This window comes from Schistocerca nitens, chromosome 8 (genome assembly GCF_023898315.1).
Source record: "Schistocerca nitens isolate TAMUIC-IGC-003100 chromosome 8, iqSchNite1.1, whole genome shotgun sequence".
NCBI lineage: Eukaryota > Metazoa > Arthropoda > Insecta > Orthoptera > Acrididae > Schistocerca > Schistocerca nitens.
In genome coordinates this window covers 326,368,094-326,384,835 of record NC_064621.1, presented here as the reverse complement: position 1 = coordinate 326,384,835, position 16,742 = coordinate 326,368,094, and positions in this window count along the sequence as shown.

The following is a 16,742-nucleotide window of genomic DNA, read 5'->3' as shown; positions in this document are numbered from 1 at the left end:
AGCGATTTACGGAAATCACGGAAAGCCTAAATCAGAATAGCAAGAAGCGGGTTTAAACCGAATTAATGGAAATCTTCTTTTTACTCAAGATAATTTGTAAATGATTTCGACACCATTAATAATCAGACTGCCCTTTCAAAAGTAGTGTCACTGTTAAAAATCGCCAGCCTCAAAAACATGTTATTCTAAAAAAAAGCAAAGTTCAAAATCTTTTCTCTCTTGAAATTGTCTGTGACATAGGCGTTCCGCATCAACAACCAATCTGCAGTCAAAAATGACTGCCATTCAAGATGCACGCGCCATGCAAATTAAACCAGCAGTCAAGTATCTTCGACATTCAGAACTCCTTGAAATGAATACAACTTCTGCTTTTAAATAACCTTCCACCATCTGAAACATTACACCCAAAAGAGCTCTGGATTTAAGCACACACGTTTGCTTCGAAGAGTGTTGCTTCCACTGACGAAAGAAGGAGTCACATATGGCACGTAGGACGTACGAAAGGGAGAGCGATTTCCGAAACTGAAGTGAGCCACCTCGACACATACACCGTGATACTGCTTGCCAAATGAAACGTCCTTTGTAAGTACATAGGTAAGCATTTTATATAAAGTGTTGTGACTAAGAAGTTACGTTCTTCGGGGAGAGAAGTCAAGGATGTCTTTCAAGCAAGGAATATATGATGAGCAGTCTATCACAAGTGACCGCCATCCGTCTTACGTACAGAAATTAGGCGCCTACTTGTTGTGTCTTCGCAAAGTGCATCTCCATTCTCTCTTTTCCAGTGTAGTTCAGCATATCCTTGGCTAGTTAATCAGATGTAATTCTTTTTACACACTGTTTCCACCTCTCTCTGTATCCAGTTACCTTCCCAGCAATACCAGGTACATTCAGCCTATTTCGAACGTCTTCCTCCCTTATTACATTTGTACTTCTGTATCCCTTCACTCTCTTAGAAGTCTCGTATCTTCTGGTTGTATTTTTCGATCAATTGTCTCTTTACGCATCCAATTCCATGTGAAAAGAGCGGTACTAACAGCTTCATATTTTTATGAAAATTTGTGTAGGTAAGTCTCTCGTTTATTTTTCCACATATTCTTTAAAATTTGTGCAGCTCTTCACGTATATCATTATCACAATGGTAACTAGTGTCACATTCAAGATATTTAAAGTGAAACAGTGTTCAGTCATTTCGCTCTTAATAGCTATTTAAGATCATAATAGGTTTTTACCTTCACACTCTAAGCGTATTACTGTTTTTCAGATGATTAATATCATACAAAAATGAGAAACAATCACATGTTGACTACATCAGCTAAACAAAATACACAGAGAGTGATAAAGTTACCATTCCAGTTCCTCCTCGACAGTAAACTCTTTGGGAAGAACGAATACGATGGAGTTTTAATTGTAGTTGTAGTATATAATGTTCGTAGAACTGTACAGCAATTGGTCATATGAGTAAGGGTTTTACGAAACTATTACAAGAGCTTCTCTTTAGAAGTTTGTGAAAACAGTAAGATACAAGGATGTGCTGAAAACTAATGCCTCCGAATATGTCATTCTGTTCACAATATCGGTTGAACTGTTACATGTAATGCGTATTATTCAGTCAGTTTTTCCGCTTCGCTGACGCACGTTGCAACTCTCTGCCGCTAGAGGACACCGAATTGGAGCGTGTAACATGGCGGCGTGTAACGTAATTATGTCGCCGAGTGAGAAACAATGCGCTGTAATCGAGTTTCTAATGGGAGAGGATATGCCTCCGATTGAAGTCCATAGAAGAATGAAAGTCATACGGTAATGATTATATCGACATCAGTAATGTACGAAGTTGGGTTGTTTGGGTTCGTAAGGAAGAGAATGGAGGTGTTAACTTCAACATGTGTGAAAGAGCTCGGAGTGGACGATCACATACAACAACCGACAGGTTCATTGGAATCAGGCCGATGAACTCATCACAGAAAATCTTTGAATAACAGATGATGATGATGGGGCGCTCAACTGCGCGGTCATCTACGCAAGCCACTGTCACGAATGATGCTGATGAGGATGAAATGATGAGGACAACACATACGCCCAGTCCCCGGGCAAAGGAAATCCTCAACCCGGCCGGGAATCGAACTCGGGAGCCAGTGGTGAATAACAGAGACACATCTCTTAAGTAACTGTAGCACATCACGACAGTGTCTACCAGCCATCACTGCAGAATTGTGGCAGAGAAAATAGAGTACATGGTGGGTACCTCGATTTTCTGTGATGAACTCATCAACCCGATTCCAGTTTGTCTTGTCGGTCGTCCGCTCCGAGCTCTTTCACACATGTTGAGGCTAGCACCAGCGTTCCTTTCGTTATGAGCATGAACAACCCATTGTCGCACGTTACTGATGTCCATACTGATGTGACCATACGACACTACTTTAGCTTGGTCACAACTGTAAATTCTTTGACGGCCAAGGGGGAAAGTTCTTCACGATACAATATATGATATAATAGTTCACTGCATTACATTATTAAATAAAACATTTTTGTAACTTTGACGAACTGGTTTGCATAGGAGTATTGGATAACACACAACCGTCGTTGACAATTAAAGCAACAGTTGATGCACTAATTAACAAATTGGTATGTTTGAAGCACAATGTTCTACATTTACTGGAGTACAATTTCATGGGAAGCTTTGACAACCCGTTGTTCCTACACTATAATGTTCTTCAGATGAGGTCACTAACTGGGGTAGAGCGCTTCCGCGTTTGGTTCTACATTGCCCTTTGGTGCGAGGGCGCTACTGTACTGAGACGGGAGGCTAGTTTTGAGGAGCGTCTCCCGTATGTGCAGCGATACCTCCCTAACCTCTCTAGAATCGATATGTGTTATCGTCTTTGGTGTGGCACTGTGATCTCTGGCCGATATCGCTGATGCGATCATCACTCTACACAGCTTTCATTTTTCTGTGGATTTCGACTGGAGGCACGTTTTCTGCGGTTAGAGATTCGATTACAGCACGCTGTTTGTCCCGCACTTACATAGTTACGTTACTCACCGCCATGTCAGACGTTACAATTCGGAGCGCTCTAGCTGTAGAGGGTCAACTGAGTAATGTGCATGACATGTAACACTTCAACCGACACTGAGAACGGAAGAGAAACTTTAGGGTCATTACTTCCCAGCATGATGTCATACAACGAGAAAATTACCAGAATTATTTGAAACTGTGTTCTTATTTTATTACTTCCAGTTAACACTTATTCATGAGTGAAGTGGCGGAATTTCCACACATGTGCAGCTACTATGATCAATTCGAACGAAATGTCGCAATGACGCAGTCCCCGTTTCTCAGTCTGTCTCCAGCAAGCAATGGAAAAATATTACAACCAAGCTATGAGTATAAATTCAAAGGCTTTCAAGGAAATGGGAGGAAGGCAGCTAGATAACGGGAAAGCTATCCTTTGTTCGGGGAAAGGTCAACGATGGACGCACGACACGGAGGAACGAACGGCAGAACCGCTACAGCAGCGGACGTCTAGATTAAAGAGGGTATTCAGTGTGCTTGTTTGATCAGTTTACCATTGTAAACATGATACTACTGAGAACTGTTATCAGCTAAAATGGCTTTGGATGATGTCACAATGGAGTTAGCAATATGTTTTTTAAAGAACTTATCTTCGCTTTTTAGAGAACTTATCGGCCGAACTTAATAGATCTGTTAGCTACAGAGGCTACAAAAGTTCTCACAATCCTGGAGTTTAACCAAGCTCTAACGTTAAAAAAGCACTCCGTCTTCAGGCCACAAGTGGCCCATCGGGACCATCCGACCGCCGTGTCATCCTCAGTTGAGGATGCGGATAGGAGGGGCGTGTGGTCAGCACACCGCTCTCCCGGTCGTTATGATGGTTTTCTTTGACCGAAGCCGCTACTGTTCCGTCGAGTAGCTCCTCAGTTGGCATCACGAGCTGAGTGCACCCGAAAAATGGCAACAGCGCATGGCGGATGGATGGTCACCCATCCAAGTGCCGGCCACGCCCGACAGCGCTTAACTTTGGTGATCTCACGGGAACCGGTGTATCCAATGCGGCAAGGCCGTTGCCTCTAAAGTTAAGAAAGAAAAATTAAATCAGAATGTCGAATGTTTCAATGTGACCACGTAAGTTCTCTACACGTCAGTATTGCCGACGACCTCATCATATAACGTCATAATTCACTTCCCTGATACAATTTAGGTAATACACAGTTAAATAAACTGACGTAGAATAGGTTTGGTCATGATGTAAAGAACTCTGCTTAAAAGAAAACCTAAAATGTTATTCTGTAATCTGGTACTTCTCTGGTGTTGAAAGTACTCTTCTATTATTCATCCGTGTTTCTATACTGTCTTCAAAATGGTTCAAATGGCTCTGAGCACTATGGGACTCTACTGCTGTGGTTATCAGTCCCCTAGAACTTAGAACTACTTAAACCTAACTAACCTAAGGACATCACACACACCCATGCCCGAGGCAGGATTCTAACCTGTGACCGTAGCAGTCGCACGGTTCCTGACTGCGCGCCTAGAACCGCGAGACCACAGCGGCCGGCATATTGTCTTCCAAATAAGCCAAAATTACCAGCAAAATTACCATCTCATTGCACTAGACAGTTATCACGACAGAATTGCACACCCTCTACGTCTAACTTAAGCTGCAATTTTCTCCAGATTACGAACATTCACAGGAGAGAAAGATCCCTATTCTACACTGAAGAAAAGTGACATAAAAAGTACGTCTCACACGAAGCAGGAGCAGAGAGCAGGAGAAGTCATATTCCCGAAGCTGGATTCAGTAGACTTATACGATAAAGCAATAAATATATACACTGAAGAGCCAAAGAACCTGGCATACCTGGCGAATATCATGTAGGGCTCCCGCGAGCACGCAGAAATGCCGCAACACGAAGTGGCATGGAATCGACTAACTTATGAAATAGTGGTAGAGGAAGTGACATCATGAATCCGTAAGAGTAAGATGGGTACAGGTGTCTTCTGAACAGCACGTTGCAAGGCATCCGAGATATGTTCAGTAATGTTCATGTCTAGGGACTTTGGTGGCCAGCGGAGGTGTTTAAACTCAGAAGAGTGTTCGTGGAGCCAGTCTGTAGCAATTCTGGACGTCTGAGGTGTCGCATTATCCTCCTGGAATAGCCCAAGTCCGTCGGAATACGCAATGGACATGAATGGATGCAGTTGATCAGACAGGATGCTTACATATGTGTCACCTGTCAGAATCGTATCTAGACGTATCTATCAGTGGTCCCATGTCACTCCAGCTACATGGGTCCCGCACTATTCCAGGGTCTCCACCAGCTTGAACAGTACCCTGCTGACATGCAGGGCCCGTGGCTTCATGAGGTTGTCTCCATACCCATACACGTCCATCCACTCGATACAATTTGAAACGAGACTCGTCCGACCAGGCATCATATTTCCAGTCATCAACAGTCCAATGTCGGTGTGGACGCGCCCAGGCGTGGCGTGTCGTGCAGTTGTTTATTCATCAAGGATACAAGAGTGGGCCTCCGGCTCCGAAAGTCCATGTCGGTGATGTTTCATTGAATGACTCGTACGCTGACAATTGTTGATGGTCCAGCACTGAAATCTACACTAATTTGCGGAAGAGTTGCACTTTCGTTACATAAAACGATTGTCTTCGGTCGTCGTTGGTCCCGTTCCTGCAGGATCTTTCTCCGGCTGCAGCGATGTCCAAGATTTGGTGTTTTGCCGGATTCCTGATATTCAAGGCACACTCGTGAAATGATCGTACGGGAAAATTCCCACTTCATCGCTATCTCGGAGATGCAGTGTCCGGTCGTTTGTGCGGCGACTATAACATCAGATTCAAACTCACTTAAATCTTGATAACTTGCCATTGTAGCAGCAGTAACCGATGTAACAACTGCGCTACACACTAGTAGTCGTATATAGGCGTTGCCGACCGCAGCGCCGTTTCTGCATATTTACGTATCACAATATTTGAATACGCATGCCTATACCAGTTTTCTTGGTGCCTACGTGTATGGACTGCAGCTCGTGGTACACCTTCAGACGACAAAAAGCGAACTGCGGAACACTGTTGCCGTATGGTGCATCTTTTCGTAGCAGCGCAATGCTGATCGTGGGATAAGTCTGCAACCTATCACAGGTAAAAACAAGGGTGCCATTCAGCGCCTGGTGAGCTCAAATAGCAGTAGAGCCGAACTAAATACAATATATTCAAAGACACATATTCAGACAATAAAGATACAATTAAACAGGGTAAAGTGCAACAACAAATAAACTTTATATAATCGAAATCAAGCAGTAAAATCACAAAAAATGTTTCCTTACATCAGTGTATTACGAGAGAGGGTGTTCAGCACACAGTATATATCACGCGCTGCAAGCAAGGAAAATGTTTATGAATTGTGTTCATTTTAGTTATGATTCCGTTTTGGAGACTGATGAAATAATGATTTACTAAGTATAATAGTTTGAACGTTATCTCTAAATAAGCGATTATCTGGCTCTGTGACCGAGTTGTTCTAGGCGCTTCAGTCCGGAACCGAGCGACTGCTACGGTCGCAGGTTCGAATCCTGCCTCAGATATGGCTGTGTGTGATGTCCTTAGATTAGTTAGGCTTTAGTAGTACTACGTTACAGGAGACTGATGACCTCCGATATTAAGTCCCACAGTGCTCAGAGCCATTTGAACCATTTGAACCATGAATAACACTCCGAAAATTTTAGAATGCTTAATGACAAGAATTTTATATAAGGTTCTATCACCCTTAAGTAAATCAAATCTGTACTTCTGTTTTATTAAGACAATAGCAACGAAAAGTGAAAAGCTGAATGTAACTTATAAACAACCGTCACAGTTTATAGAATCACCAGCAAATCACGGTTCTTTGAACAGTTATTGAACTCCAGTGCATAAAGAAATCCTCAATCGTCTGACTAATTTACGAATGAGTTATAGTGTTAGATATTTGACTGAAGAACGTTAGCGATAAAAATAGCAAAACAGGTTAGAGAATGAGATTTTCACTCTGCAGCGGAGTGTGCGCTGACATGAAACTTCCTATCAGATTAAAACTGTGTGGCGAACCGCCACTCGAACTCGGACCTTTGTCTTTCACGGGCAAACCTCAGATGGTAGAGCACTTGCCCACGAAAGGCAAAGGTGCCGAGTTAGAGTCTCAGTCTGGCACACAATTTTAATCTGCCAGGAAGTTTCAAATAGGTTAGAAATTGCGTTTCTGGTTTGTTGGAATTGTCTGTATATGATGCTGAAGTTTCACTGCCTAAAAGCGAAACGCTACTTTGTGGGTTGTATCAGCGAGAAAAAGTTTCGCAAGGCTTTTAAATTTTATGCAAAGTTTCTTGCAAGTCGTTAAGTGCTGTCATTCTCAACTACTGAATTAAATAATTTAGACTGGGTTATTGGCGCGTTGTGAGTTAATCAGTCACAAGTCGAATACACAGTTTCTAACTGTAATACTTGTCTTACTGTGGTAAAAACTTGGAATGGGGTAATATAAGGCTCAATGAGTCGTTTCAGATTTCTGTGCCCCCAAAATAGTAGTAATAATTTTACTATACGTTTCAAAGTACTGTGGTGAATAGATCGTAGTTATAAGTTTTGTATGATAAAGGCAAAATGCTTCATGATCGGTTTTTCTTCATTGTAAATAGCAAAATTCAAAATGTGGAGACAGTTTAAAAATATACATAATGTGGAAGATTACACTTTTTAGTTCTTCCAGTAGTTGTTACATGCATTTCACACACAAGAACTTGTTACACAGCTTCCACACAAATTTCGTGAAATCACACCTTGCATTTATCACACGTAGTGAATTACCCATTCTTCACAGTATCTGATGTTGCAGAAATCAAAATGTATGTTCTATTCCTCTGGCTCAAGTTCTGGTGAGGATAAAGATGAATCGTTTCTGAATTTGAAGATTTATCTTGAACATCCAGCGCATTTCTGCAGCCCTTGGCCTTTTTTCTTTGGGAACTTTCAAAATGCACTCTTCTCTTCCCTCTTGTGAGACTGAGATGAACCGGTGAAGTCCTATGGCAAGCTGAATTTTTCTCTCTGCTCGCACATGTGCCGCCAGTGGTTTTCGTTGGGGTTGGCAAAAAAGAAGAAATTTATGATGCTAATGAACTCTGATTTCACGAATGTCTTGTAGGATTAGAAGAAGTTGTTGGTCATGAGTTTGTTTCGGATTCTGTGGTAACAGAGTGGGACTCATGATTCAAGAGAATGTGGACGGTGGTATTTTGCTAGGATTGAAGGGAAAATTTCCCATGCACTGAAATACCTTCTCTGAATTTCCTATATTTTTACCACGTGTCCAGGCGACGCCGATAATTTTACCAAATACAAGTTTTGTAGGGAGTATGAGTAATTATTGTATATAATTAGGTTGCATAATAACAGAATCATTACAGGTAAGACTTTCGAGAAAACAGTGACATTATGGAGAAACATAGTAGTAGTGTGTGGAGGGTTTCGGTTCCTCGCACGTCAACAAACGAAAACCTGTATCCTGTCTTGGGTCCACCTACATGAAAATCTTTGTGCAAGTACAGGAACGTTCAGTATTCTTGTAACCGCAGTGAATTTTGTGCCTAAATGTTATCTTCAGCCGTCGACAATGGAGACGATCGAACCCATATTCGAATAACACGGCTAGTGAGGTGAAGTAGCCATAAGGAGACCCAACATGTGAGTACATCATGGTGTGTGTCTAAAAACGGGTTTAAATTTCTTCACAGGTTTGATTTCAGAAAACAATGAATTTATATATATCTTAGCAGCATTTCTTACTATGAATGACCACTTTTCTCAGAAAGATCGGAGGATAGAAGGGATAAATCCATAGAGCCTGCCAAAAATAGGATTCCACATACATGGAACTGGAATCATAAGAAAATACCTTTAATTTGGTTTATATGTTTGATTATTCCAGAGAGTCTGCTCGGAAAGTAATTACTTATGGACAAATGTAACGCAACTCATAACAGGATTGGCACACGTCCTATTTCAGTTCACTATGGAAACAAGCAGCCGGCTTTGCCTTTCCTGCCATAATATGGGGCAACGAGCAGCAAGCTAAGACGTTTTCTGCAGAAACATAGACTGAGGGCAGTGTTTCTGGTTTCCGATGTCAACGACGGATGGTTGACACTTGTAAGGAGACGAGAGCGGCAGTTTCAAACACAGCGCCGATCCCTCTCGCCACTTGACGTCACTCAGCACTGTGGCGGGCGGGAGCTGTTGTGAGCTGCCCAACTCGTCTTCCGGGTATTCTTCGTTTCTGGCCTCAGTGGATTTGCTCCTGACGACGATGACGAAGATAGCCACCGGAAGGTCGACAATTTAGTCGAATAGACATGGCTTGAAAACCTCTTTTGGAGTGCTACATGGAGGTCTGTTGTGTTTTCCAATTAAAACTGGTCCTGTCTGGACGCCAGGGATGACCGTGTGTTGATTAAAAGGAGGTCAGTTGAGGGCCTTTAACCAACCAGTCTGTGTGCTATACACACTACACCTACACCTGGAGTTATGGCCTGTAGTGGGATTTCGTATGCCAGCTGGATCATTTTAGTTCATACACCTTGACTAAACAATTGTACGTCATATTAACAGAATCTTCCGTCGGTTCTTGGTAGAACAACATTATAATAATAAATGAAAAGCACCAGTTTACTTTTGTTCTACAATTTTACATTTATTGCTAACCGGTTTTCGGCTTACAAGGCAATCTTCAGACATTTCTTACTATGTCTGAAGACGGCCTTGTAAGCCGAAAACCGGTTAGCAATAAAAGTAATATTGTAGAATAAAAGCAAACTGGTGCTTTTCATTTATTAATTGTACGTAAATCTGGTGATACGACCTGTTGTGCTGCAATTCATGAATAGCATTCCAGGGAGTGTTTTCTAACAGGATAATGCTCGCCCACATACCGCTGTTGAAACACAATATTCTCTACAGAGACATGTTGCGTTGCTGTGCTCGATCATCATATCTGTCTCCAATCGAGCAGAACTAGGACATCATGGGACGACAACTTGAGCATCATCCACACAGAGCATTAACCGTCCCTGTGTTGATCAACAAAGTGGAACAGGCACGTAACTACATGTTACAAACTTATATCCGGGACTTGTACAACACAATGCCCTAATATTTGCATGCTTGCATCCAAAATCCTGACGGTTACACGGGTTCTTAGTGTACCAGCGTCACACATTTACAATGCCTTATTCGTGCTTACATTAGCCTGTGATCTTGAAATATTAATCACTTGAATTTGCTACCTTAGACAAGCGTATTCCTGAAATTTCATTACTCTGCACGAATTACTTTTTGGTGTTGCGATTAACATCAGTGTAACTAGAAAAAATTCAAGTAAGAGTCAAAAGATACTTCCTTAGAAGTGTCACTTGTCTGCTCAAGTAATAGAATCGTATTTAATTGTCAAGTGATTGTTAAGCATTTTTAAGAAACCGACCAAACGCTAGAAAAAAGAAAATTTATTATGCTGCAGGGAGCTCCAACAGTTTTCATCTCATCTGGTGGACATTGACGCTTTCAGCAGAACTGTGAGAGACAGTCTAAGGAGTATATCATCAGAAGTAGTAAGGTTGTTATTACCAAGACGAGAAAAATTTGATCTTGTCTACCATTCACCCATTGTCAACAGATAGTGAATTCAACCCACTGAGCACACAGGTAAAATGTAGTGAGTATTTGCTATAGTTTCATGCAGGGACTTCACAGCGTATGTAACGCCACTTTGGGCATCGACTGGCAGTCTGCGTTGGTGAGTAGTGCGGCGTGTTGCTGCTGACGCTCGTGGAAGGTGGATCGTTGTTATTCCCTGGGCCGACTCCCTGTATTCGAATATTCGACAACACGGGGTTCCAGGCTCTGTTCACAGAAACTTCACGGTCCGATTGATTAAGTGGACTGCTGGTCGCATTTCCGCAAATGCTTTGATCACCATATCCCGGTGGAATAAAGCCCTGGCTGATATCTGTCTGTTGTCATAATCCATTACTTGCCCGCTGGGGACTGCGCTCAGCCACCGAAACGTGATTCGTATAAAGAAAGTGTTGTGGCTTTGATGTTATATTTATTCCTTTATTTAGTGAGTAGCTTTTCCTTTGAAAAGAAAAAAGAAATTCCTACGTCCGTACAGAAGGTTAAAACAGCAAGTATTCCTTCAGTCTCGACTGTGCGATAATCTGTACGATGAATCATCATGACTTGTATATTATTGCACTGAAGAAATCGATTTGCAAGAAACAAATTAAAAATTTACTCCTATTTTGGTTCTCATTAATACGGTGGTGGAGGACGCTGTTCCTGACGGAAATAAACTTCTTCATTTGTTATCAAATCTATCCACTTAACCTTCAACATCCTTATGCAGTTACACGTTTCATAAGATTAAATTCCTTTCTTGCCTTTGTTGCTTATCGTCCACGTTTTCCGTACAAGGTTACAAAATAGAGAAAAATCGTGAAAGACGCCTGTCACTCAACACTTTCACTTTCTCGCTATATGTTTTGCGATTCTCCGTATCGCGATGCTTATGTTTCCTCTAATGTACGAGATCTTGTTATACACAGTTTCAGTATATAAATACAGAGTCTTCAGCAACCACTTTGATGGCTCACTGTGGCACACTAAAACTCTTGGGCAGGTAGGTTTGTTCTCGACCAATAGAACTGGTTCGCAGATGGGGAACATGTGGTCTTGCTTGTTTAAAAATAGTTCGCCATTACTTTCGCTCATTTTTTGTCTGGACTGGATGGGGTGTAGTCGAAGGGCACTTTGTGCTGTGTTTCTAAGGCTGTGCAGGAAGCTGCTTTTGGCTAGCCGTGATCTACGCTGTGCATACATAAGTACTGGGTGCCCTCAAATCAATTTATTTACTTTGATGAAGGTTAGTTTTACGTCGCGAAATTAGCTTGAGAATGAAAGCTTGTACTACTCCACCCATAGGTAGCTGGTGGCGTACTTCCGCACAGCGCGTGAGGTCCTCAAGGACTGCTACCACTGAATACTTGGAAATTGATTATCGCATCACTGATTGCTTATTTAATTCCGTCTTCTTATACAGTCATCCAAGTCAACTTTTCCTAAAGTGTAAGGTTATTTTCTCAATGAATCAGGATTTTATATTTCAGATGACTTGGCTTCAGTAAAGTTGATGGTAGTTTACAATAAACCTACGGAGCTCTACCTGTTTCCCCTTGTCTTTAAAGTCCATATACTTTGCCAATTGATCTCACATCTTATGAATCGTTTGTCAGGACCACATCAATACCTGTACATGACGTGCTCGAATGTGTGACACTGCTGGAGCACCATCTTGTTGTGTTACGGAAGTTAACTACTTGAATCGCAATCACTCTGACAAAGCGTGACTCCACTACAGAGCTGAGAACTGTAAATAATAAATAGGTTTCAGGTAGTGATAAAAGGTATTTGGTCGTATCCTGGGCTTGTGACACGCTGTGACGAGACATCGTGCTATGTTGCGTTCCTCATTTAATACAATGTCTTGTACGAAGCGAATTAGGGCTTCAGTCTATCACGCTGGTAACTAAGTATTTTCTACATTTAAATAATTTGTGTGCCCAAAAGAGGAGACAATCCCATTGCACAGTTGAACGCTACAATCAGAAAGCTAACACACACTCTGACTAATCTACTGCTTATAAAGTTAATCCATTACGGATACTTTAGAACCCGTGACTGTTAATTGAATGTAAATAAGTTACATAAAACAGCAAAGACACACTTTTTTGAATAATTATTTTTTATTCCATGAACCGGTTTTCGAACCTTTTCACGTTCATCTTCAGATGGTATCTGGAGGTTACATCATTATTTTTAGCATAATGCTGGGTGCTGGCTCTGTGACAAGAAGATGGGACACGATTTTATGTATCGCCAGGGTAACTGTTAATCTGGCGATATGATGTAAATTTAGTTTTTTACTTACTGCGACAGTATGGGTTGCCTTCTTCGTTAATGTCCATCAGTCTGCTTCTATTTTGATATTCAGTTGGTAAATCATTTCGCACACTTTATCACGATTTATATTAATTTACACTTTGACAGCGAAACGTTACCAGCATCCAGCATGTACTCTACAACTGTTGCTTGTAACAAAGATCTCGACAAAAAGATATGACACAACCCACTTTGCACAGAGATGTAATTTGTTCTTTTTACATGGACTGAAGTCGATGGAAGGGCGAATATTTTAATCAAACTGGCAATAACAAGAGAGCACAAAATAAAATAAATAAATAAAGGAATTACTACAAGAACAAACTTCAAGTAATATGATATCTTATTTCTATTCATATATTAACGTATAATACAGAAAGTTTACAGCATATATTTTAATTAAGACTGCCATTAACATGAATGCCCAGGAGTCAACAATACAGAGTTATCACATTTACAATGAGATACAGCTCTTTGTATGATCGTGACCTTTATATTTAAGTTTAAATTTTAAATAACAATAACCTTGAACTGAAATGTTGACATTTATGTTGTTACGTCAATATAATATGAAAATTTCAGTAAGAGAAAATTCTATTTATTTTAGCTAAGGTAATGTGTATAAACGTGATAGTGTTTGTAACTTACTGCATTCTGGAAGCGACACATTTATATGGTAGTTACACGTATTAGATACGCATGTCGTCATTCCTTTTCTTTGAATTGAATTTATGAAAGTGTGTGCCTTCGACCGTTTTCCACTTATTTTCTAGTCAGACCACGTTACAAAGTTTGTTCTCTTGGGCACTAGAAATTTACGTTGTACGTATCTTCACAGTGGCAGAGCTTATTTTCCACTATATAGAAGAGTAACCAAAGCTCCTTTACAAACGTGCAAATATTTTAACCCTCAAGAAAGAGTTTGCAACACTGAAGTTCACATGCTGTATACTTCTGACCTCGTCAGTTACTTTACTGTCCAAATGGCGCAAACCGTTACTACTCAAAGTGTCTAATTTTTAAAGCTAATACCCTCGGCATCGCCTGATTCAACTCGAATACTTTCACATTATCGTTATTTTACTATTGTTGGTATTTATCTGATAACCTCTTTTCGTGACGTGATTCATTCCTATCAACTGCCATATTATGGGTGCTGTGACGTTTCAAACAAGCGTGCCGTCATCTAGATTTAGGTTTCCTATGATTTCCCTAAATCGCTCCAGGAAAATGCCGGGATGGTTAATTTCAAAGGTGTAACGTTCTTTATAGGTTACTGATATATTTAAATGAATGCGTGACCTGGGAATGCATACAGAAGTGAAATTATCGTTCAGCGTGTTGTAACCTCATGTGGTGTGCTTACTATTTGCTAATGTTAGCAAAATTTCATGCGAACTGATTGGGCTATGAAACTCTCAATACTGATAAGAAAATATAGTCACTACAAAATACATTCAGCGCCTTAGGTAGTGAATCATCTGGTTCTATTCAAGACTGATAACTTTGGTCCCTGAGCACATAGCCAATAAATAAAGCTGTCTTACCTCTAAAGCAGCAACGGTGATCGTGTTATATTCTGCTCTCTCATGAAGAATAATAAAATGTACTAGGTACAGTCTCAGCGGTGTGAAACGCTGATCATAATACTTTGAAATGTACACGAAATTCTTTTGGCTGATAAATGAAAACATTTAAGAAATATTGAATGCCTTAAAAATACATATTACCTACAAAGGGAGGAGGCAGTGACTTGGGTGAAATACTAACACTCATTGTTTCAATAGTGAAGTCGTATTCGAAGTTAAGATTGGCTTTCCAATAGATCTGACAGCTGAAATTACATTACTCTGAAAAATTACATCGCTTTTACTAAAAGCAAACATTTCTTTGTTGACGTAGTCGCAAAGAATCAGATTCCTACAGCAAACATTATCCAACATTACTAAAAAGCTTAAAGACAAATCTTAAAATTATGTATACCTACGATAACAAATGTCAGAAACATTACAGAAGGGAAATATCTAACTAGCCTATACTTCAAGTCTGTTTACGTACATTCTGGGGTTACGCAACATAGAACTCACTGTTAGCAATTATCAGCCAACTCCTTTACACCAATGCATTGGCAAAAGAAAAGTAACAAAAAATTTACTTCTTTCTCTTAACAACGAGAAGTCTTCTACTTCCACATTTATGTTTCCAATAGTATGTGTACTCGTAAAGCTTCTTTCTAATATGAGTCCAGTATTCCTTTATTGTCACAGCTAAATTTACGTTTGATCATTTCCCTTTACATTCCATTCATCATTTTAACAACCTATTTCAAGCATGGTGTAAGACAAAATATTAGTATGAGTAAACTCCTACATTATAATGCAACACTTGGTGGCTTTACAGAACACACCACAAAAACTGCCTACTGCATCCTCTTTCGCTCAGAAAATCATACACACTCACTAATGTGCGCCAAGTGCTCTCTTGCTCCAACAATACCATCTCAGACCAAAAGCACTATCTTTGGCTCTGCAGCCGTGCAAAGTCAGCATTCGGCCTTATGGAACCCATCAGAGACATACATCATTTACAATATAGTAGTTTCGTTTTACTTTACAGTAGTATCACTAAAAGTTGGGGTGCCACAAATATGTGTACTTCAATAGACACCTTTCACAACCCTCCAGCAGGGTTTAACAAATTTGCTCTATGGTTTGGATGTGCAATGGACACCACATGTAGGACAAATATTTACATCAGTACCTACAATATGAATATTTGGTATAACATAATTCTTACAATATAATCCTAAAGGCAACAGAAAGTGGTACGTCACCACGAGACAAATATAACAGTATAAATCATTGTGCTCTTGAGCAAACTGGTTCTCTGGTGGATAAGTAGTAAATTTAAAGTTTGGTCATATACAAAATGTTCTAAATTTATGTTGCGAGTAGATGCATAACATTAGAGAAACTAAGAGTAAAGTACATTCTTCGTTGTGAAGAAAATAAAGGGAAGATGGTTAATGAATTGTTGGTCGATGGCTGAAGCTTACAGACATGTAGAACTGGCTCCATTACAAAGTCGAATTCTTTGCAGTCTCACATCTGGGCGTTAGCTGTAGTAGGTTGATCCAGCGTCCAAGAACAGCTAAACACACCATCATAGTCTCATTCCAGTTCAAAGGTAATGCCGGAATCGTTCACCCTGTTTGCCAACACCCAAAGATGCTTAATCACAGTACATCAAAACTATGCTGGAAATGGAAGATTCATCGTCGATCCATAGTGTGCATAGCGACATTCATTGAAGTGTGCATGCTGATACCAAATAGCTCCAATGCTGTGAGCAGAGGGAGAAAACTGGTTGACAGAAGGTGGCAAGCAGTAAGGTAGGTAAGGTAGTGGAACATATCCTAATAAACGTTGCAAAATTTCAGTGAAAGTCCTAAATCAGCCTATACTGGATGTCGCAACATGACAGCTGCTACTAAATGTAGGAACGTTGAAGAGTAAAGATACAATATCCTAATAAAATCATAAACTGGACTAAGTGTAAGTCAAATGTGTACAATACAAACAGAAGTGTGCCAGCTGCCTGCCTGCAAGTATAATAGTTATCAGGAAATGTGGCACCAGTCTGTGAGTATATCAGTTCTCTTTAACACATCACAAGAAATGTGGC